The sequence below is a fragment of the Erpetoichthys calabaricus genome, chromosome 11, assembly GCF_900747795.2.
Source record: "Erpetoichthys calabaricus chromosome 11, fErpCal1.3, whole genome shotgun sequence".
Classification (NCBI taxonomy): domain Eukaryota; kingdom Metazoa; phylum Chordata; class Cladistia; order Polypteriformes; family Polypteridae; genus Erpetoichthys; species Erpetoichthys calabaricus.
In genome coordinates this window covers 37,194,071-37,217,820 of record NC_041404.2, presented here as the reverse complement: position 1 = coordinate 37,217,820, position 23,750 = coordinate 37,194,071, and positions in this window count along the sequence as shown.

The following is a 23,750-nucleotide window of genomic DNA, read 5'->3' as shown; positions in this document are numbered from 1 at the left end:
CCAGTGACCAGAGTCAGGTGGAGGAGGACAAGGTTACTTGGAAGGAGTGGTGGTGCCAAGGAGGAAGAGAAAGTGCGGTGTATTAGTGGTATGCCTATGGGTCACGGGGAAGACGTGCACCCACAAGGGAAGAAAATAAAAAGTATTTGTTTTATTTTACACGTGCGTTCCGTGTCCAGTCTGTGTCGGGTCAGGTGCTATATAGCGTTGTCTTACACCAGACACACTCACAAATGAGAAGCCTCTTCCTGCCATTTTAATGAACTCTCTTTTTAATCAGACTCCTTGCTTCTTTCTTCTCATGTTGGTGGGCACAGAAAAAGTCAGTAGCAGCAAAAACTCAGACAGCATTTTTTTAATATATAAAAACATTTTACAGTCCCTCCCTTTCAAAGATCCCAGAGTACAATGGGAAAAGGATCCCTAACTCAACATCTCAGAAAAGGAGCGGAAGGTAGCAATGCGCAGAATTCACTCGAGCTCCATATGCGCAAAGCATACAATTATTCAACTTAAAATTATACATCGAGCGCATCTCTCTCGTCTAAAATTGTCCAAAATGTTTCCAGTGCAAGATCCAACCTGCGAACGTTGCAATCGAGCTCCATCCTCACTGGGCCACATGTTTTGGGCGTATGCACCAAATTAACGTAATTCTGGACCAAAATCTTTAAATGCCTTTCAGACAGCCTTGGTGTCACAATCCCTCCTAACCCACTAACGGCTGTGATTGGTGGGCTCACGGAGGGACTAACAAACTGTGATTGCCTTCACTACACTATTGGCACGTAGACTTATCTGGCTCAACTGGATGAATCCTAGCTCTCCTGTTCTAAGTCAGTGGCTAACCGATGTTATATACTATTTGAAATTGGAAAAAATTAAAACACTCAAAGGATTTTTTAAAACCTGGCAGGATTTATTTAATAGCATTTTAGAATAAGCATTTTAATTGAGGAAGCAGATTCTCTTCCCCTTTTTATTCTATTTATTTACTTACTTATCTTTTCTGCTATTAAAGTTTCACTCTGTTGGCCTAGCTCTCTTTCTCATGCGTGGGGGGATTGGCTTGACTTGAACCTGGTCTTGTAAAATTTGACTTCTTGTATGGAAATTTGTGTGATTTTAATAATTTCAATAAAAAAAAACAGAATTTAAACAGCACCCTATCAAAGAACACTGAGGAGAATGCAGATTAGTAACGCAGTGAACAGCTTGAGCTCAAAAAGACAAACCCCACATGGCTTAAGCCGATGTCACATCACGCAACTTCTAGTTGTAGGGTGTGCCAGACTTCCCGGCTGCCATTGCCGATCTTGTTGCAGGACCGTGTCAGCTTACACGACTGAAAATCACTGGGCACGTCAAATTACGCTACTCTCCAGCACAGTCGTGTTCACCCCAGTAACATGCTGCCTGATGGAGTAGCTGCTGTAATAAGGAGTAACAGGAATGGTGAGTTTGTTGCCCTTTCCTTCTTTTCTATCAGAATACAGAAAACACAAGATGTCAGGCAGATGAGAGTCTGTTCTGTTTGTAAGGTCCATTCCTTGTCACTGCATTTCTATGAATTATAAGGACTGTATGTCATTAGTTGTCAGTTCTCACACACACAGAGCCCACCCAAGTGACTAAAGACAAAAGGAGGGGAGTTGCGGCCTTGCTGGACTAAGTGAAACCGCAGTGCCCTGTGCTGCAATGAGGTGAAGAGCACAGCTCTCACGTGCAATGGAAAACCCTAGTAAGTGCCATTTTTTCCAAAATTGAGTTTATTTAGTTTTTGGAGTTACTAGGTCTTTCCTGATGTTATAAGGTAGTGGTGGTGGCCAAATATGTCTTCACTGCGGTCACAGCATGATGGAAGAACTTTACATACTGCAAGACAAAAACCTAGCAACTCCACTGACCAATGAGGAAAGACCGCCTACCAATGAAAACATTGGATTACGATCACATGATTTAAATGCTGCGACTGTGTGATTTAAATGGCAGGTGTTGTTGATTCATGAAAAAAAAAAACAATATTGTGTACGTGAAGTGCAGGAAAAATGAAATCTAGAGATCATTAATTATAGGGGCGACATTGTTTCCTCAATGTGCTGAAAACTTGAAAGATGTGACATACTAGGTTTTGCTATAGTTGGTGAGACCTGGACTCTCCTTAACATATTTTTTTCCCCAGAAATGACACAAATATTGTTTAATGTTTAAATTAATTTTTGTAGTTTTTTTCTGTATTTTTCTTTATTGTAAAATTACTTTTGTTTATACTGATATTGCTATTCATTTCAACTCTGCTTGTGTATTCCTTGGCAATTTTAATTATGTATTATTTGTGTTATCTTGTTCTCTTACATTTTATGGGTGGACTTCCAAGGGGCGAGGCCATCAATACATCACGACTAGGGACCACCCTTATGATGATTAACTGATTGATTAATCTTTAAAATCAATGCTAATATCTTAGTGGTGTTTTGACATGCAGCCTCCAAGTGATAAGCACGACTTATTAACTCATTCCTTCATTTTCCAAACCCATGTCTTCCATTAGAGACTTGTGAATGTCCAGAGCCTGTTTGAGCAACCTCTGACATCTGAGAGGAGACAACATTGGACAGGGAGGTAGTCCATCACAGGACACACTTACACACACACACAGAAGCAGTTTGGAGGCACTAATAAAACTAATCTGCATATGAGCAACAAAGATACCGACAGACGGTAGACTACATGGAGGCAGTGTCTAAGCCAGACACCCACAGCTTTGAAGCAGCACTGTCAATAGGAGTTTTCACAATGGAATACATTTATTTACATTACGAGATGAAGAGTTATTTATAAATTTAAAAAAATGTTTACCCTTGGGTGGTTACACTGGAGGTCTATGGGGCACCAGAGAAAGCAGAAAAAAAAGTCTTAAAACTTGCAGAGTGAGAGGAAGGCTGGGAAGTGGAGTCCCTTGCGGTTCATTGAATGTAGTTTGGTGGAGTGTTGGAGTTTTTCTACGGATTGCTATGGTCAAGGGATTTTCTGTTTTTTTCTACTCTTCTTGCTTCATCTTAAGGATTTTGATTTAGTACTGGGACTTTTTTTTTGCTTTTGGATTGCTTTGTTAATAATTTCTTTTGCGTTGATCTTTTGAGAGTTTTTTCTTTCTTTGGTTAAATAAACCTTTTGTAATGAACCTTGTTTGGATCTTTCTTACAAGTCGACCTTTTTTAGAGTCTTCTTTCCATATTGAGATGTTAACTAGAAACACCAAGACCTCCTCTCCTCCAAAGATGAAGGTTCCAGTAGGTTGCCGTGTGACACACTTAGAGGAATCAGTCTTCTTCTTTCTATTACGTAATCGGTCTCGACAATTACAGTACTTCACACTCAGCAGATGTCTTTTTGCCATGTCACCTTCTCAGTCAGATTCCCTATTCAGTTTACTGTAGGAAAGATGCAAACCCTGGCAGAGGTTAATGCTAGCCACATTGTTTGCTTCACCAGCACGTATCACGTCATAAGCTTTCAGTTGTAGCCCCAGTGCTGACTCGAGTAACAGACAGACACATCCCTTAGCATCTTACATATTAGATTTTGGGACATCTCTAATCCTTTTTCAAGCTTTAATTATATGGGGCCTGGTAGGCTGAATCCTTCCACTTTTCCTGGGTCATGCTTCCCCAGGAGTGATACTTACTATTGGGATAGCCAGTTGGGTTTCCAGCCTGTGTTTTTGGATGAGTTATAGGAGCCTCCACCTATGCCATTTTTGAGAGCGCCCATAACAGATGTGCAATCAGAAGAGATGGCTCAATACTTGTCAAGACTGTTGGATTGAAAATGGATGTATTTGGCAAGGCTTAAGGCTTTTGTTTTCATATTTGGACTGGACACCCATTTAAAACTGCACAGTATGTTAACAATTATAAAAATGCTTCACTTAAGAAATAATTTCCAGTAGCAAATTAATATAGGCCATGATGTTGAAAAAAAATAACTTCAATTTACAGTCATATGGATGTTTTACCAGTTAATCATGATGAAGAGGGAGGTGAGCTGAAAGGCAAATCTCTCCTTTTACCAATCAATCTGCGTCCTTACTTTCACCTGGGGTCATGAACTTTGGGTAGTCACCGAAAGAACTACACGGTGGAAATCAGTGTCGTTTGCAGGATGTCTGGGCTTAGCTTTAGAGGCAGGGTAGGAAGCGTAGACATATGTGAGGAACTCAGAGTAGAATCACTGCTCCTCAACATCAAAAGGGTCCAGTTGAGGTGGTTCTGGCATTTCATTAGGACGCCTCCTGGCCACCTCTGTTTGGAAGATTTCTATGCATGTCCAACCACAAGGAGACCTTAGGGCTGAACCAGGACATGCTGAAAAGATTATATCTCCCAGGTAATAAAAATAATAATTCTTTACATTTATAAGACTAGGGGGCACTGCCTCCAGCTCGCTTCGCTCGCCAACACCCGGGCAGGCAACTTATGTGCTAGCCACTTCACGGCTCTGCCGCTCACGTATGGGGAAGAAGATGTACAATTTAAACAGATTGTTATTTTCATGGGAATTGTTACATATGCATAATAGAAATTATTTTACATTACAGGAAGTAATTAACCATAGTAAAACATAATAAATTGAAAGAAAATTAGGTTTCATATTGCGTTAGAGGTATTTGCTGCGTTATATGTTTTCATTCCATTTGGCTTTGAAATTAACATGCAAATACTTTTTAAACTTACACTTTTACTGTAAAACTTCAGTAAAAACAATATTTGGAATGAACTTTTCTTCAATATCGCACTGAATTTTGATTCCGTGTTTGGACTTGCATCGTGACAATGCAGCGTATAACTGCCCGTGAGTGAATATCATTTCTTTCTCTCTAATAAATAAACTGATTTTATTGAATGTTTGCCCCTGTGATTTGTTAATTGTCACAGCAAAAGCTGTTCTAACGGGAAACTCTAAACATTTTAATATGAATGGAATATCAAGATCTCCTTTGTTGTCTAATGTTATCCCTGAATATGTACTATGTTACCTTTCTGGTCATCTGTTAAAATTTTACATTTCAGAATTTTTTTACCAATTTTGAATACAACTAATCTTGTCCTATTATATAGCCCATCACTCAGTCATAAATTAAGCAATAACATTATGATACATCCTTCTTTCTACAGTCATTCGGCCGGTGGAAGACCGGGCGGTGTTAACGCTTGTAGATATTCTTTGGGATACTGTAAGTTGATGTTTTCATCTTCTGCACCATCATCACCAACTGTTTCAGCATAGTCCGGACAGGACGGTGTTAATGTTTCAGCCTAGCCTATTGATACGCATTTAACCAATTTGCTGTGTAACCAATCAACAATTTTTGCGTTAATTCATTTGACTTCATCGTTTCTCGGTGCTAGGATTACTCGTGTACTCATTTCTTCTGTTGATAACCCTTTGGGATGAAATTCTACAATAAGATTTGGACATAATACGTCTTCTTTCATTGGGAAATTAAAGTGAGGAAAACTTAAAAATTTATAAGAGCTGAGAGTGCAAGAACTGTTTCTGATAAAAGCATTCACTCAAATGAGAGGTGAGAGGAAGTAGGGCATGGCCGAAAATGATTGAGAGGAGGGTGGGACTTGAAAAAATCTCTTGGCAATAGTCTCGTCTTAAGATTTTATTTCATAAGAGAGAGACACTTTTCTCTCTACTCAAAGTGCTTTTCATAGTGAGAGGGGAAACCACTTCAACCACCACTAATGTGAAGTATCCACCTGGATGATGCCTTGGCAGCTATTTGTGTGCCAGTACGCTCACCACATATCAGCTGTTAGGTGGTGAAGTGGTGAGAGAGAGTTAGCCAATTAGAGACAGGGGATGGTTATGGAGCCAGAATGACCAGGCCATGGTGGGCAGTTTAGCCAGGACATCGGGATACACCCTACTCTTTATGAAGGATGCCCAGGGATCTTTTATGACTACAGGGAGTCAGGACCTCAGTTTTACGGCTCATCCTTTTTACAGCACAGTGTCCCCGTCACTGCACTGGGGCATTGGGATTCACATTCAGATCACAGGGTAAGCGTCCCCTGCTGGACTCACCACTGCCTCTTCCAGCTGCAACAAATGCTTTTCCTTGATGGTCTTCCATCCAAATAATTGCTGGGCGTGAAGGTGCTTAGCTTAGAGGTGGATGATCTTTGCTATGGCTGCTGCCCCTGAAACCCACATCTGGATAAGTGGCAGAAATTGGACAGATAGAACTTCATCTTGAAAAATATCAAACTTATCCTTTAGCTTGCCCATCGTTGGGAGTTGTCCAAAAATAAATAAATAAATAAATCCATGGAGACAGAACGAGTATGCAAACTTCAGACTGACAATGAGCAACCTGAATACTGGGACCTGAAGATGTGACATAGAGTGTGCCCCCCCCCCACCCAAAATACATCATAGTCAATGTGAAGTGTACGGTGGATCCTGAAGCACTCATATTTTTTTCTAGCCACACAGATGCAGCTTCCTTATGATAACGTTTTAACTTTTTTTGATTACTCATCTTTGTGAAGCACCTCTGTCTGTTCGCTCTTTGTTTAAAAACTGTTACTGCACTGAGCTGCCAGATTTCTGAAATCCAAGAAAACTAAATTTAGCCAAGATGGAGGAGTTGAGAGTGGAGGTGGGAGGCTTTGGTTTAAAATGACAGTAAAACAAATGAAGGAAAGTTAATAAAACGGCTGGTTTGCTGGCCCACCCTTTAAGCGCACTGAAGCAGAAATCTCAAATCTCTCTTTACCCAAAAAGCCTTAAAAAGGCAATGTTTGGGGAAGACGCTGTGTTTAGATCTCATCCATACCAGAACGTTAAGAACAGCAGCCAAATGGTGCCTCCAAAAATGCTAGCACCAGCGCGACTTTTGCTTAAGATCTGTATGAGTATACCTGGCAAATGGGATTTCTCTCTTTGCATTGCAGCTTAAATTTGACATTCAGGAGGTGGCATTTCTCACTCTCTGCATCGATAGAATAAGGAGGACTCATTACCTTAGCTAACAAAAAGCCTTTGCAGAACCTAAGGTTGAATGAGTTGAGATAAACTCTAAAGACCCTTTTGTACTGGCTTGTGGCAGGTGGCACCGTTTCCTTGGGCTCTACATACAGGAGGCAGGGGAGATGACAATAACAAAGAAAACTAATACATACCATGTAAGCATCAAACAAAATTACACAATAAATAATTAACAAACAATGCAATATCAAATAAATAAAACACAGAAAGAACAAAATAAATAAAAACACACTGTACACATTAGGCACACTTGTACACCTGCTTATCCATGCAATTATTTAATTGGCCAATCACGAGGCAGCAGTGCAATGCATAAAATCCTGCAGGAGCAGGACAAGAGCTTCACTTAATGTTCACATCAAACACCAGAATGGGGGAAAATTTGTGATCTCAGTAATTTGGAGTGTGGAATGAAATGGGCTGGTTTAAGTATTTCTGTAAGTGCTGATCTGGCATTTTCACACATCAACAGTCTCTACAGAGTTCACTTAGAATGGTCCAAAAAACAAACAACATCCAGTGAGCAGTGGTTCTGTGGACAGAAACACCTTGTTGGTGACAGAAGGTAGTCAAGAATGGTTGCACTGGTTCAAGTTGACAGAAAGTCTACAGTAACTCAAATAACCAACCACTCAATACAACTGTGGTGAGCAGAAAAACATCTCACAATACACAACACGCTAAACCTTGAAGTGGATGGGCTACCACAGGTGAGGCTGCAGAAGGACAGCTGAAGAGCTGGAAAATCATAACCTCGTCTGATGAATCTCAATTTGTACCGAGACACTCAGATGAGTGGGGTCAGAATTTGGTGCCAACAGCACAAACCCATACACCCCACTTGCCTTTCTTGTGTCAACTGTCCACACTGGTGATGGTGCGGGTGGTGTGGGGAATGTTTTCTTGACGTACTTCTGGCCAGGGATGGATTAACCATTAAGCCAAATAAGTATGTGCTTTGGGCATCAAGGGAAGGGGGGCACCACAGTTTACCATGGACTGTGTGGGGCAAAACTGCAAATGGTGTAGCTGAACCAGGTTCCACAAAAATGGGCACATATACATACACATTTTATATATATATATATATATATATATATATATATATACACACACATACACACACACACCCACACACGAGAGGCAGGCAAAAAGTTCCCAGAATTGTGATACAGAGGGAGAGATCAGATTACACACACATTGTTATAGAGGGGAAAATCAGCTTCAGAATAGCTGATTAGCTGCAGTGTTGCTAGCGTACGAGTCTCTAATTTACCATGAACTTGATGTTAGCACATTGTTTGAACTGTGACATTATGCTGAATGACTATGAGCACGTCTAACTCAAACAGTAATTAAAACAATACTACACACCGAAACCAATCCAGACTTGTTGTAACTGGTCTACAGACGTGCTGCGCTCCCCTCCACAACAATGGGTGTGTACTGTGATCTCTCACTCTCACGTTATATCACAATTCCGGGATATATATAAATATATATCTCAAAAAATAATAATAAAATAGTAATAGTTGAGGTTAATGAAACATATTAATTTTGGGAATACAACAAAATTATAATCGGATAATGGCCACGCAGTCCACCGAGGCGAACGCGTTACACAAGATTAGTTTTGAGAATCTGCTCAAAGACTTTGCAATTAGAAAAAGTAAGAGAAAACTTTCCAATTATAAAGTGGAAGTATATACAAATAACTATTATCTTCCATCTTACTGTAAACTTTGCTTCATTTTGAAAAATAAAAGCTTTACAGTTTATTATTATTTAAGTCTTTTAAGTGCTTAGGGCCTCTGGAGGTCTTAGTCTGGCCCTGCTTATCGCCTGTTAATGCCAATCAATTACTGCTTGAATGCCATGTTGTTGCTGACCACATGCATCCTTTCAATGGCCACAATGTAAACATCTTCTAATGGCTCCTTCATGATAATACACCATGACAGAAAGCAAAAGTCGCCTCAGACTGCTCTCATTGAGCATGATGATGACCTCAGTATTCTTCAGGGGCCTTCCCGGTCACTGGATTTGAATCTAATAGACCACCTTGGGGATGTTGGAGAACAGGAGAATCACAGCATGAATGTGCAGCTGGCCAATGTGCAGAAAACGAGTAATGCAATTGTGTCAACGTGGACCAGAATCTTAGAGAAATGTTCTCAACATCGTGTGGAATCCATGCCGTGAAGAACGGAGGCTGTTTTGAGAGCAAAAGGAGGCTCTGTCCAGTGTTAGTATTAGTATGGAAGTTGTACAAAAATAAACATAAGTCAGGGCAACCCTGGCAGAACCACAAAAATAACAAGTGCGCTGCCATCTTAAATAGTGACGGGTTGATGACATCTGCAACGTGGAAGCGATGAAGCCCTGTTACTAACAACATGCAGTCCAAAATAAGGGAAACCCATGAGCAAACAAAATGCATAAGATAAAAACGAGATATATTAAGTTAATAAGTTCCAGAAAGGCAAAAAATATTACAAGTACTCCATAAGAAACCCCAAAAGTCATGAGAGCAGCAAAGGAAACAGAGAGACACGCTAGCTCTTTGGCCTTATCTACTGCCCTCCCTGGTTGGCTCATGTGGGCTATCACTCCCCTGACAGTACATACTGTATGTTTGAATGGTGATACACATTTGTGATATTATATACCACATATGAAAAAAATGAACAAAGGCATTAGATATGTGAAATATACATGAAAAATACAATTCCAAAAATGCACCCGTGTCCTTGCCTGCTGTTATTGTGTACCTCACTGTAAATTAGCAACTGGCCACAAAAATGGAAATACAGTAGACCCCCGTGAAGTCGCGGTTCAAGGTTTGCGGACTCAGTCGTTCGCGGATTTTTCCTTAGAACCTAACTATTAATTGTTAGCGGAAAGCGCAAATATCCTCCGCAATATTTTATGGCTTTATTTGTGGCAATACTGTTCTGTAGAGAGAACAGGAAGCAACCGCTGAGGGAAACGCGGTTTGGGACGGTGAAATTAGCCAGTCCAAGAGCGTTATTCATTTCTCCTTGCTGCTGAGTGTCCTCATGTTTTCCATTTTGTTATTGTATTCATTTTATTATTCTTAAATGCACAAGATGTCGCTGAAACGCCCTGCACCTTCTAAGGCTTCTGGCATTGACCCTAAGCACCAGAAAAAGTTTAAAACACTCCAGGAGAAGGTTGAACTACTGGATTTCAACTAAAGTTATGTTGCAGTAGTGCGCCACTATGGCATTAATGAAAGCACCGCATGCTACATAAAGAAGAACAAAGCAGCGATCTGGAGTACCGTATCTGTAAGTTTCTGTAATAGTGCCAAAAAAGTAACGACCGTAAGGAATAAAAATATCGTCAGGATGGACTCTGCCTTGGCATTGTGGATCACCGGCTGCAGGAAGAACAACATCCCCTTGGATGGTAACATCATCCATGAGAAAGCACGGAAATTGTAGCAACAGTTTGCTACAGGAGACAATGTAACAACTTCCCATCATAATGTTCCTGAAACCTATAAAGAAAAGCCAGCACGAAACCCCACCAGAAGAAGACCCGTCCAAAGATACGACTCATCCTGAAGCGCCTGAAGAAGAGGTGCCAGCTGAGGAGTTTTAAATCCTCTGCATCATACTGCACAGCTACTTCATCATCATCATCAATATCATTCATCATTGGTGAGTACCCGTACATTTTAATGTATTTTAATTAAATGAAATTATTATGTATTTACTCTACTTATACCAAAGAAAACACACTTGCATGAATTACAGTACGTATAGCGGTAACATCGGTATTTTACATCCTAGCACCGCGGGAGACATAGCAGTACAGTACAGTATACGGGTTTATCTTTACTTTCTGTTTTTATGTAATGTATTAATGTATTAAGCTGAGTTTGCAATGAAATTAAAGTGCTTTTGGGGCATATTTAGGGTTTAAACTATAAAAATAGGCATTTAAAAGGCATTTTTTAACCACATCCAAAAGTCACGGTTTTTCACAATTCACGGGCGCTCTAGGAATGTAACCCTAATGAATTTTGGGGGTGTACTGTATTGAAGAATACAGAAATTTAAAATTTAAGTCACCTACAACCCCAACTTGGAAAAAGTTGGGACAATATGGAAAATGCAAAGAAACACAGAAAGTAGTGATTAGAACATTAGAACACTCTAGACGAGAACAGGCCATTCACCCCAACAAAGCACACCAGTCCTTTGCACTTATTTCTTCCAAAAAAACATCAAGTCGAGTTTTGAAAGTCCCCAATGTCTTACTGTCTACCACACTACTTGGTAGCTTATTCCAAGTGTCTATCATTCTTTGTGTAAAGACCTCCTAATGTTTGTGCGAAATTAACCCTTAGCAAGTTTCCAACTGTGTCCTCGTGTTCTTGATGAACTCATTTTAAAATAACAGTCTCACTGGACTAATTCCCTTCAAAATTTTAAACACTTCAATCATGTCACCTCTCAATCTTCTTTTGCTTAAACTGTAAAGGCTCGGCTCTTTTAATCTTTCCTCATAATTCATCCCCTGTAGCTCTGGAATCAGACTAATCGCTCTTCTCTGGACCTTCTCTAGTGCTGCTATGTCCTTTTTGTAGCCTGGAGACCAAAACTGCACACAGTACTCCAGATGAGGCCTCACCAGTGCGTTATATAGGTTGAACAGAACCTCCTTGGACTTGTACTCTACACATCAAGGCGCTATATACCCTAACATTCTGTTAGCCTTCTTAATGGCTTCTGTACACTGTCAGGAAGTCGATAGCTTAGAGTCCACTATGACTCCTAAATCCTTCTCATAAGGTGTACTCTCGATTTTCCAACCTCCCATTGTGTATTCAAATCTAACTTTTTTACTTCCTATGTGTAATACTTTACATTTACTAACATTAAATTTCATCTGCCACAAATCTGCCCAAGCCTGTATGCTATCCAAGTCCGTCTGTAATGATATAACGGGTTCCAAATTATCTGCTAATCCACCTATCTTGGTATCATCTGCAAACTTAACCAGTTGGTTACTTATATTCCTATCTAAATCATTTATATATATTAAAAATAGCAGCAGCCCTAGCACTGACCCCTGTGGAGCACCACTCTTAACATCGCCCAGTTCTGATGAGGTTCCTCACACCATCACCCTCTGCTTCCTGTGTCTGAGCCAATTCTGCACCCATCTAAAAACATCACCCTGAACTGCCACTTCTTTTAATTTGATGCCCAACCTCTCATGTGGCACCTTATCAAATGCTTTCTGAAAGTCCAGACAAATAATATCATGTGCTCCACTTTGATTGTATCCTTTTGTTGCCTCCTCATAGAATTCCAGCATGTTAGTAAAATACGACCTCCCTCTTGTGAGCCCATGCTGACTTCAGAATAACTCTGACCTTGTCCTGAATGATACAGAATGATCTTGGGCTTGGAAACAATACAACAGTTCACTATTTACATTTTTTTGGCAGACAACATTTACCTTTGCAGTCAGTTCCATTTCTGTTGGTTTTCCAGTTCCAGCATAGGTAGGTCAAGTGACTTGCTCAAGATCACATGGTGTCACTGGAGGGCTTTGAACCCACAACCTGAGGGTCTGAAGTACAAAGCATTAACCACTACACCACACTGCCTGCCTAATTTTATGTTACAACTAATACATTTCACTTTCTTTTATCATAAACACTTATTTTGATTTTTATACTTGCAACATCTCTCTACTACTATAAAAGAAAATCTTGAGACGAGACTATTGCCAAGAGATTTTTTCAGGTCCCGCCCTCCTCTCAACTATTTCTGGTTAACGGCCTACACCCACGGTCCTCTCACCTGTCATTCGAGTGAATGCTTTTGTCAGACACAGTTCCTGCACTCTGAGCTCTTATAAACTTTTATGTTTTCCTCACTTTAACTTCCCAATAAAAGAAGACTTATTATGTTCAAATCTTATTAAAGAATTTCATCCCAAAGGGTTATCAAAAGAAGAAATGAGTACACAGGCAATCCTAGCACCGAGAAACAAGTCAAACGAATTAACGTGAAAATTGTCGATCGGTTACACGGTAAATTGGTTAAATGCGTATCAACAGACTAAGCTGAAACATTAACACCATCCAGTCTTCCACGATCTGAATTTTTGTTGAAAGAAGGATGTAGCGTAATGGGAAAGAGGATGTACAATTTAAACAGATTGTTATTTTCATGGGAATTGTTACATATGCACAATAGACCTAACTATTTTACATTACAGTGAGTAATTAACCATAGTAAAAAATAGTAAAATGTAATAATTTGAAAGAAAAATATGTTCCATGTTGCGTTAGAGGTATTCATTGCATTATATGTTTTCATTCTGTTTGGCTTTGAAATTAACATGCAAATACTTTTTAAACTTACACTTTTACTGTAAAACTTCATTAAAAACAATATTTGGAATTAACTTTCATCAATATTGCATTGAATTCTGATTCTGTGTTTGGACTTACATCGTGACAACGCAATGTATAACTGCCCGTGAGTGAATATCGTTTCTTTCTCTCTAATAAATAAACCGACTTTTTTGTCCCTGTGATTTGTTAATTGTCATAGCAAATGCTATTCAAACGGGAAACTGTAAACATTTTAATATGAATGGCATATGAAGATCTCCTTTGTTGTCTAATATTATCTGCAGAAGATGTACTACATTACCTTTCTGGTCGCCTGTTAAAATTTTACATGTCAGAATTGATCGACCAATTTTGAATACAACTAATCTTGTCCTATTGCATAGCCCATTACTCATACAGAAATTACACTAACATTATGATACATCCTTCTTTCAACAGTAATTCGGCTGGTGGAAGACTGGACGGTTGTAGATTTCTATGGGATATTGTAAGTTGATGTTTTCATCTTCCGCACAATCACCACCAACTGTTTCAGTATAGTCTATTGATACGCATTTAACCAATTTGCTGTGTAACCAATCGACAACTTTCGTCTTAAATCATTTAACTTCATCATTTCTCTGTGCTAGGATTGCCCTTGTACTCATTTCTTCTGTTGTTAACCCTTTGAGATGAAATTCTTCAATAAGATTTGGACATAATAAGTCTTCTTTTATTGGGAACTTAAAGTGAGGAAAATGTAAAAATTTATACGAGCTGAGAGCGCAGGAACTGTGTCTGACAAAAGCATTTACTTTATATTTACATCATTTAGCGGACGCTCTTATCCAGAGCGACTTACAACAGTGCTTAGTAGTCTACGACTGTTCTTCAGTCTTTAAGGCTAGGATTAAATCTACTGTCATTAAACAAGTTACCGCTGACCAAGTTGTACACAAAACCATGCTAGAAGAAAATAATAGTAAGTTGTTAGTACTAGGAGTTAGTACAATTTTTTTTTTTTTTTTTTTGAGAAAAGGGTAGAAAAAAGTATGGGGACTTTAGTCCCCCAAGTGCTGTTTAAAGAAGTGTGTCTTCAGACGACGTTTGAAGACAGTGAGGGTCTTGAATGAAAGTGTGCGTGAGCCGTTATCCGGAAATGGTTGAGAGGAGGACTTGAGACAAGACTATTGCCAAGAGATTTTTTCATCTCAACTATAATAGTGAGACATGGTGCATATTTTCCACATGAAGTCCCACTAAAACACACTTGCAGGAAAATCTCATGAGACTGGAGATTTCTAAAGTGGTCAATAGGGGGCAGCAGCAAGTCCACTGACCAAATGACATAAATTAACAGCATTAAGTAGCTTTTCATTAAAAACGTGGTCAGCTAATAGGAGCATACCAAAATGAATAAATAAAAGGATTATAGAATGACAATTAAGAGGGACTATCACTCATAGAACATGCAGGACAGAAAAGGCATTTCAAAATATTATAGACACTTTCACAAAAGATATTGTGCCACCCAGAAACAATTCTTAAGTGTGCATGAAAGCCACCTTGGGAGGTCAGCAAGGCCAGGGATGGAAATGCCTCAGTTTGCCAGTTTGTTGTGCTCATGTCCAAAGGGCTGAGCATTTAAAATCAACAATCGCAAGCTGGTTAACCGTCAGGAGACAAAGAGTACACCAGTTGTGGGGTGGGGACCCTTCTGGGATGCTCACGTGAGCTGTGCATGGATGAAAAATTGGAGACCGGGTGGTCTTCATTGGGATTATCGTGAATTGGACACAACTGTCAAACTGAAGAACAGGATGGTGTGGGGAGAGTTTCAGGGAAAATCACCAGCTGGGTGGCAAACGTCATCAGAAGTCACACATTTTTAATGTCACTTGCTACACCCTGAGGTGGACGGCCATGATCCTTGCCCGACTGGGACACCATAATGGGAATCCTAGGGGAGAGAATACATACAGGGCTTTATCCCCCCTGGGTTGCAGTAGTGCCTCAGACTCCCACAGGGCAAAAAGAGGGCTGGAGTTTGGCGCAGCCCTGTTGGGTTCTGTGAGTGCTGCCAGGGGGTGCTACAGGGCCTGCAGAGCCCTACCATGCTGGGCTTCCGCCTCACCCAGAAGTATTTCTGAATCATGCTAACGGCCCACTGGAAGTGCTCCTGGGTGTGGCATAAAAGGAGCCCACTGCCACTGCTCTAGGAGCCAGAGTAGGGAGGAGGTGGACAACACTTGCTAGAGGAGGAGTGGAGTCAGATAAAGAAGAGGGGGAAGGAGAGAGAGAGCGAGAGAAGACAAAGTGCTGTATTTATTGTATTATTGCTGCTTTCTGTAATGTGGTTGGTGCTGGTGGAAAAGGTTTTCCACTAAATAAAAGCCTTCTGTGTGTGCTGGACCTGGGCCGTGTGCCTGTTTGTGTTGGGTTTGGGGAGCTGGTGCACCCTGTGGTGGCCACAAGTGGCACAGTTAGAAGGATTTTCTGGCCATCTGTGAGTCAGGGACCTGCAAATAATTTCTTGTGGCAACCCTGAAACAGCAGCATGAACACACACAGCCCATTATAATTTACAAAATGCCACCCCTCCCTCGAAAACCTGGCCACCCCGAGTTCACCTACTGTATGTGGTAGAACTGGCCCAGAGTTTTTAGGGACACTTAATTGCATTGCATATTCAGAATGAGAATCGTCTGGTGGAACGGTGATTAGCGCTATTGTCCGAAAGTCCCAATCAGGGCCCTTTCATGGCATAATCAACTGAACCAACCAGTTATGGCCCCTTAGCCCACAAAGACAAAAAGGGGTGAGACCCAAAAAACAAGACCAACAGAAAGGGCCAAATGACCAGAGTTCAACTGATGGAATGGTCACTGTCTGTTTGGAGTTTGCTCATTGACTTTATACTTCCTTGAGTTTTCTTTAATGTCCTTCCACATCATTAACATACGAGTGCCAGAAAAAGTAATCCATCCATTTTGTAGTGTGCACTTCCAATTAAAATTGACTAGAAGCTGGCACTACTGGGCTCAACACAAGGAACCAGCACAGGCCCCTTACTCATGACATCAGGCCAGCACAGTCACCAATTAACCTAACCTACACGTGTTGGGGATGTGGCCTGAAAATCCAAAAAGACACTGAGAGAATGTGCCAAGGATGGGCCTGGAATTGAAAGAGTGGAGTATGGAGTTGTGGGGCAGCGGGGTTTAGATGAACGGGCATCTCTAAAGTGTCCAGGAATAAGTAATTTGGATGGATTACGCTCTTTTTACAACACACAGTGTAAATAAAAGATTGTGGAAGGATATCAACCATTCACAAGTCTAATGCACATCCTGTGGATTTATCATCACTGGCTCTAAGCCCACGTCCTAAGCATAACCTTCATCCATTAACTTTACTGAAGGAATGATTTGACTTTCTGTCCACACTTATGATATAAAATTTACTTGGAAAGCCTTGCCAACACCAAGCTGCTATAAGCTTTATGCTGGGGGTGGGGGTGCTGCCATCCCCCCATTCTGAAGTGAATCCCCCTGTGTTGACTTGTGTTTACCTTCTGCATGTCTGTATGAAAATGTCCAAACACCACATCCTCTTAAATGCTGCTCTGTCAGGAAAAGCCTGACAGGCTTGTTTGCTTCCCTGTGCCCTGAGCCTAATCCTCACTCCATATTTGGACATGGCCCTCCATGTCGGTCAGATGCTATAACCCCCCCTTCACCATATGGCTGGATTCTCAGCTCTGCTTCTAACTGCTATTTCTTTGTGCCTTTGCAATCAGTATCACCTTAACCCCTCCGAGTGGCTTTATGTTTTGGCCTGATTTCGGGTCACTCTGCTAAAATTGGCCCATGAGGGACATGCAAGAGGACATCTCAGGCGTGTTAAGTGCTTTTGATTTCTAACAGCTTCAGACAACATACATAAACTCTCAGCACAATAAATAACTGCAGCTGGCATCTTTTCAGTGCATTTCTAAACTGCACTTTTCTTTATTGGTCTGTGCCAACACCAGCCTCACTCCACTTGAGAACTGTTTTTCTTTTCTTCCACCATATAAGGTGCTTCTGCAACTTCGGATCCTTTACTAAATGCAGTCCCTCTACTCAGCTTGCTTTTTTTTCTATAAAAGGGAAGGACCACTCTGTCTAAACCATTTAGCACCCCTCCCCCCATGTTCACAGCTGATTGTGGTTCACAGGGAAGGTGGCATGTAAAGAGTGAAGTAAAAAGAGCACAGCAGGAGTTCACATGGATCAAATAGCAGGACACCGAAAGACACTGTATAAGAGAATGATAGACAAATCGATAGACAAGCACTATAAAAGGTACTACATAAGAGACAGACAGACAAGGAAAGGCACCATACAATGGACAGACAGACAGGCAAAGGCACTATATAATAGACAGATAGGCAGACAGGCAAAGTCACTATATAAATGACAGACAAGGAAAGGCACTATATAATAGACAGACGGACAAGGAAAGGGGCTTTACAACAGACAGATAGACAAACAAGGAAAGGCACTATACAATAGACAGATAGGTAAACAGGCAAAGTCACTATATAAATGACAGTCAGACAAGAAAAGGCACTATATAATAGACAGACAGACAAGGAAAGGGGCTTTACAATAGACAGATAGACAAACAAGGAAAGGCACTATACAATAGACAGACAGACAGGCAAAGGCACTATACAATAGACAGATAGTTAGACAGGCAAAGTCAGTATATAAATGACAGTCAGACAAGGAAAGGCACTATATAATAGACAGACGGACAAGGAAAGACACTATATAATAGACAGATGGACAATGAAAGGGACTTAACAATAGACAGATAGGCAGACAGGCAAAGGCACTATACAATAGACAGATAGGCAGACAAAGGCACTATATAAATGACAGACAGACAAGGAAAGACACTATATAAGAGACAGACAGACAAGGAAAGGGGCTTTACAATAGACAGATAGACAAACAAGGAAAGGCACTATACAATAGAGATAGGCAGACAGGCAATTGTGGTCAGCAACACAGGAGCGCCACAAGGGACTGTACTTTCTCCGGTCCTGTTCAGCCTATATACATCGGACTTCCAATACAACTCGGAGTCCTGCCATGTGCAAAAGTTCGCTGATGACACTGCTATCGTGGGCTGCATCAGGAATGGGCAGGAGGAGGAGTATAGGGACCTAATCAATGACTTTGTTAAATGGTGCGACTCAAACCACCTACAACTGAACACCAGCAAAACCAAGGAGCTGGTGGTGGATTTTAGGAGGCCCAGACCCCTCATGGACCCCGTGATCATCAAAGGTGACTGTGTGCAGATGGTGCAGACCTATAAATATCCGGGAGTGCAGCTGGATGATAAATTAGACTGGACTGCCAATACTGGTGCTCTGTGCAAGAAAGGACAGAGCCGACTATACTTCCTTAGAAGACTGGTGTCCTTCAACATCTGCAATAAGATGCTGCAGATGTTCTATTAGACAGTTGTGGCGAGCGCCCTCTTCTACGCGGTGGTGTGCTGGGGAGGCAGCATTAAGAAGAAAGACGCCTCACGCCTGGACAAACTGGTGAGGAAGGCAGGCTCTATTGTTGGCATGGAGCTGGACAGTTTAACATCTGTGGCAGAGCGACGGGCGCTCAGCAGGCTCCTATCAATTATGGAGAATCCACTGCATCCACTGAACAGTATCATCTCCAGACAGAGGAGCAGCTTCAGCGACAGACTGCTGTCACTGTCCTGCTCTACTGACAGATTGAGGAGATCGGTCCTCCTCCAAACTATGCGACTCTTCAGTTCCACCCGGGGGTGTAAATGTTAACATTTAACATTATACAAAGTTATTGTCTGTTTTTCACCTGCATTATTATCAATCTTTAATTTAATATTATTTATTGTATCAGTATGCTGCTGCTGGAGAATGTGAATTTCCCATTGGGATTAATAAAGTATCTATCTATCTATCTATCTATCTATCTATCTATCTATCTATCTATCTAAATGACAGACAGACAAGGAAAGACACTATATAATAGACAGACGGACAAGGAAAGGGACTTAACAATAGACAGATAGGCAGACAGGCAAAGGCACTATACAATAGACAGATAGGCAGACAGACAGGCAAAGGCACTATATAAATGACAGACAGACAGACAAGGAAAGACACTATATAAGAGATAGAGAGACAAGGAAAGACACTATATAAGAGATAGACAGACAAGGAAAGACACTATATAATAGATAGACAGACAAGGAAAGGAACTTTACAACAGACAGATAGGCAGACAGGCAAAGTCACTATATAAATGACAGACACACAAGGAAAGACACTATATAAGAGACAGACAGACAAGGAAAGGGGCTTTACAATAGACAGACAAACAAGGAAAGGCACTACACAATAGACAGACAGACAGGCAAAGGCACTACACAATAGACAGATAGATCTATTTGACATACCTAATATGCAATCACCTGAAAAACTTCTAAAGAGGAGGCTGACATATACACCTCAGACTTTATCAGATTCTTTTCCAGTTTGCCTACCAGTCTCACAGATGATGCCATTGTCACTCTCCTTCTTCTGTTACATAGCCACTTGGTGGGCATCAAGACTCACACAAAGCTCCTGTCTGCAGACTTCTCATCAGTTTTTACCACCATCCAGATCCATCTTCTTGCAGACAGTTTCTTAAAGATTTTATTTTGGAATTCAATTAAGTAGAGTGGCTGACTGAATTTTTAACAGACAGCACTCAAAGTGGTGAATGTGAATGGTTGTCTGTCTGACATGATGTCCTCACCCACAGGGTTCCCTCAGGCTGTGTTCTTTCACCTCTTTTGTACATTCTCCACATTAATGGTTTTGGCAGTAAATTTGAAAACAGGTTCAGCTTAAAATATGCTGCTACCTCAGTGATGACAAGCCTACTGAATGGGAATGAAACGAGGCCTGGTCCAGTGGTAGATGATTTTGTTAACTGGTGTGACAAGTCTTATCTACATCTAAACTTTACCAAAACTAAGGAACAAATAATCGATTTTAGAAGAAACATCATTCACCCACAAGAAACAATCACCAAAGACCGGAGATTGTAGACAGTAATACATTATCTGGGGAAAATTAGAGACTCAAAATGGACTTTTAACGGAAATACAGACAATGTCTGCAAAAAGGGGCAGCTGCACCTCTACTGTCTAAGGAAGCCGAGTTGTTTTAGTGTGAATTCTACCAGGCTGTTACTCTTTTATAAATCTTATACTGAGACTGTCTTTACTTATGTTCTGCTGGCCTTGTTTGGGAATAGTAATGGCAACAACAAAAACTGAATAAATCAAATTGTAAAATGGAGCAGTAAAACAAATAAAATCCAGTCCAGTCTCACAGACCTGCTTAACAAGCAAATGTTACAGAAAGGAGAGGGTCTTCTGTCAGACAGGAATCACCTGCCACATTCTCAATTCCAGTGGTTGTCGAGGGTCCATGGACAAAAGGCAACCTGATCAAATAATTGTTCATTCCAATGACTGTTACTCTTCTTAAAAATATTTATTGTAATAAACATCCGCGGGCTTAAACATTAAGGTGCACCAATCACTAGTCAAGACTTAAAGTAGGTTTAATTTTTATGTGTAATATGTTTAGAATAGATATAGATAGATACAGATGTGAAAGGCATTATATGATAGATAGATAGATAGATAGATAGATAGATAGATAGATAGATAGATAGATAGGAAAATGTTTGTGAACCCTTCTCAGCCTGCGTAATAATTCACTCTACTTTCAACAAAAAAGATAACAGTGGTATGTCTTTCATTTCGTAGGAACATCTGAGTACTGGGGTGTTTTCCGAACAAAGATTTTTAGTGAAGCAGTATTTAGTTGTATGAAATTAAAACAAATGTGAAAAACTGGCTGTGCAAATATGTGGGTCCCCTTGTAATTTTGCTGATTTGAATGCATGTCACTGCTCAATGCTGATTACTTACAACACCAAATTGGTTGGATTAGCTTGTTAAGCCTTGAACTTCATAGACAGGTGTGTCCAATCATGATTAAAAGGTATTTAAGGTGGTCAATTACAAGTTGTGCTTCCCTTTGACTCTCCTCTGAAAAGTGACAGCATGGGATCCTCAAAGCAACTCTCAGAAGATCTGAAAACAAAGATTGTTCAGTCTCATGGTTTAGGGGAAGGTTACAAAAAGCTATCTCAGAGGTTTAAACTGCCAGTTTCAATTGTAAGGAATGTAATCAGGAAATGCAAGGCCACAGGCACAGTTGCTGTTAAACCCAGCAGGTCTGGCAGGCCAAGAAAAATACACGAGCGGCATATGCGTAGTATTTTAAGAACGGTTACAGACAACCCACAGATCACCTCCAAAGACCTGCAAGAACATCTTACTGCAGATGGTGTATCTGTACATCTTTCTACAGTTCAGCGCAATTTGCACAAAGAACATCCGTATGGCAGGGTGATGAGAAAGAAGCCCTTTCTGCACTCACACCACAAACAGAGTTGCTTGTTGTATGCAAATGCTCATTTAGGCAAACCAGATTTATTTTGGAACAAAGTGCTTTGGACTGATGTGACAAAAATTGAGTTATTTGGTCATAAAAAATCGCTTTGCATGGAGGAAGAAGAACACTGCATTCAAAGAAAAACACCTGCTACCTACTGTCAAATTTGGTGGAGGTTCCATCATGCTGTGGGGCTGTGCGGCTAGTTCAGGACTGGGGCCCTTGTTAAAGTTGAGGGTCACATGAATTCAACCCAATATCAACAAATTCTTCAGGATAATGTTCAAGCATCAGTCACAAAGTTGAAGTTACGCAGGGGTTGGATATTCCAACAAAACAATGACCTAAAACTCAGTTGGAAATCTACAAAGGCATTCATGCAGAGGGAAAAGTACAATGTTCTGGAATGGCCGTCACAGTCCCGACTTGAATATCATCGAAAAACTATGGGATGATTTGAAGCAGGCTGTCCATGTTCGGCAGCCATCAAATTTAACTGAACTGGAGACATTTTGTATGGAAGAATGGTCAAAAATACCTCCATCCAGAATCCAGACACTCATCAAAGGCTATAGGAGGCGTCTAGAGGCTGTTATATTTGCAAAAGGAGGCTCAACTAGGTATTGATGTGATATTTCTGTTGGGGTGCCCAAATTTATGCACCTGTCTAATTTTGTTATGATGCATATTGCATATTTTCTGTTAATCCAATAAACTTAATGTCACTGCTGAAATACTACTGTTTCTATAAGGCATGTCATATATTAAAAGGAAGTTTCTACTTTGAAAGCTCAGCCAATGATAAACAAAAATTTAAAGAATTAAGAGGGGTTCCCAAACTTTTTCATATGACTGTAGATAAATAAATAGATAGATGTGAAAATCACTATATAATAAATAGACAGAGAGTCATGTTTTTCATGTTGGTAAGACATACAAGTACTGTATAAGTTTCACTATACTCTGTACACTTGACAATATTAATAATATTCCACTACTGCTTTTATTATATTTCTACCCTGGAGGGGACTTGGAGATGCATAATGGTATACTGCATCCTAGGAATGCAAGAGGAAGGCTACACAAATAAAGAAGTAAGACATAGAGAATACTTCATGCAAATGAGAGGCATTGTTGTATAACGTATCCTACAGCCATACTTTAGTAAAAGTTGAGTTCCATTTTATGGAAAGTGAGTCAAGTAAAAGCAAACTACTCATGTAGAAGCTTTAAAGATATCTGTTAAATGTACTTAAGTATCAGAAGTGCAAGAAAGCAGTAGGATGTCACCCTATTTTATACAGAGTCAAAGTTCTTACAACCATTAAATAACACTGTGTTTGTGGCGGGTGGTTTGTACTAGAAGCAGTAAAGAATGAGCCAAGCAGCTGCAATGTGAAGCAGTGCCATTTAGCAGAAGCCTTACATCTCCGTGATTGTACCCCAATTCGGTGGGGTGGCCGGCTAATAGGAGAGACGTGCAGGTTTCCTCACTTTAAGAATGGAGTTAATCCGTTCTTGTAAACCCCTTCCTAAAGTGAACTTTTTTTTAAGGCAAACAGCTAATTACAATTAACCTAAGTATGAAAGATTCTTAAGCATTCCCTGACCCCAAAAACAGACCCCCATGTTTGTTCAAATAATGCTGAGCTATGTGAAAATTGATTAATAATAACATGAAGCACCAAAACAAACCCCAATATGGCACTGCCCTTCATTAAATAACGTTTCATAAAGTGCCTTACC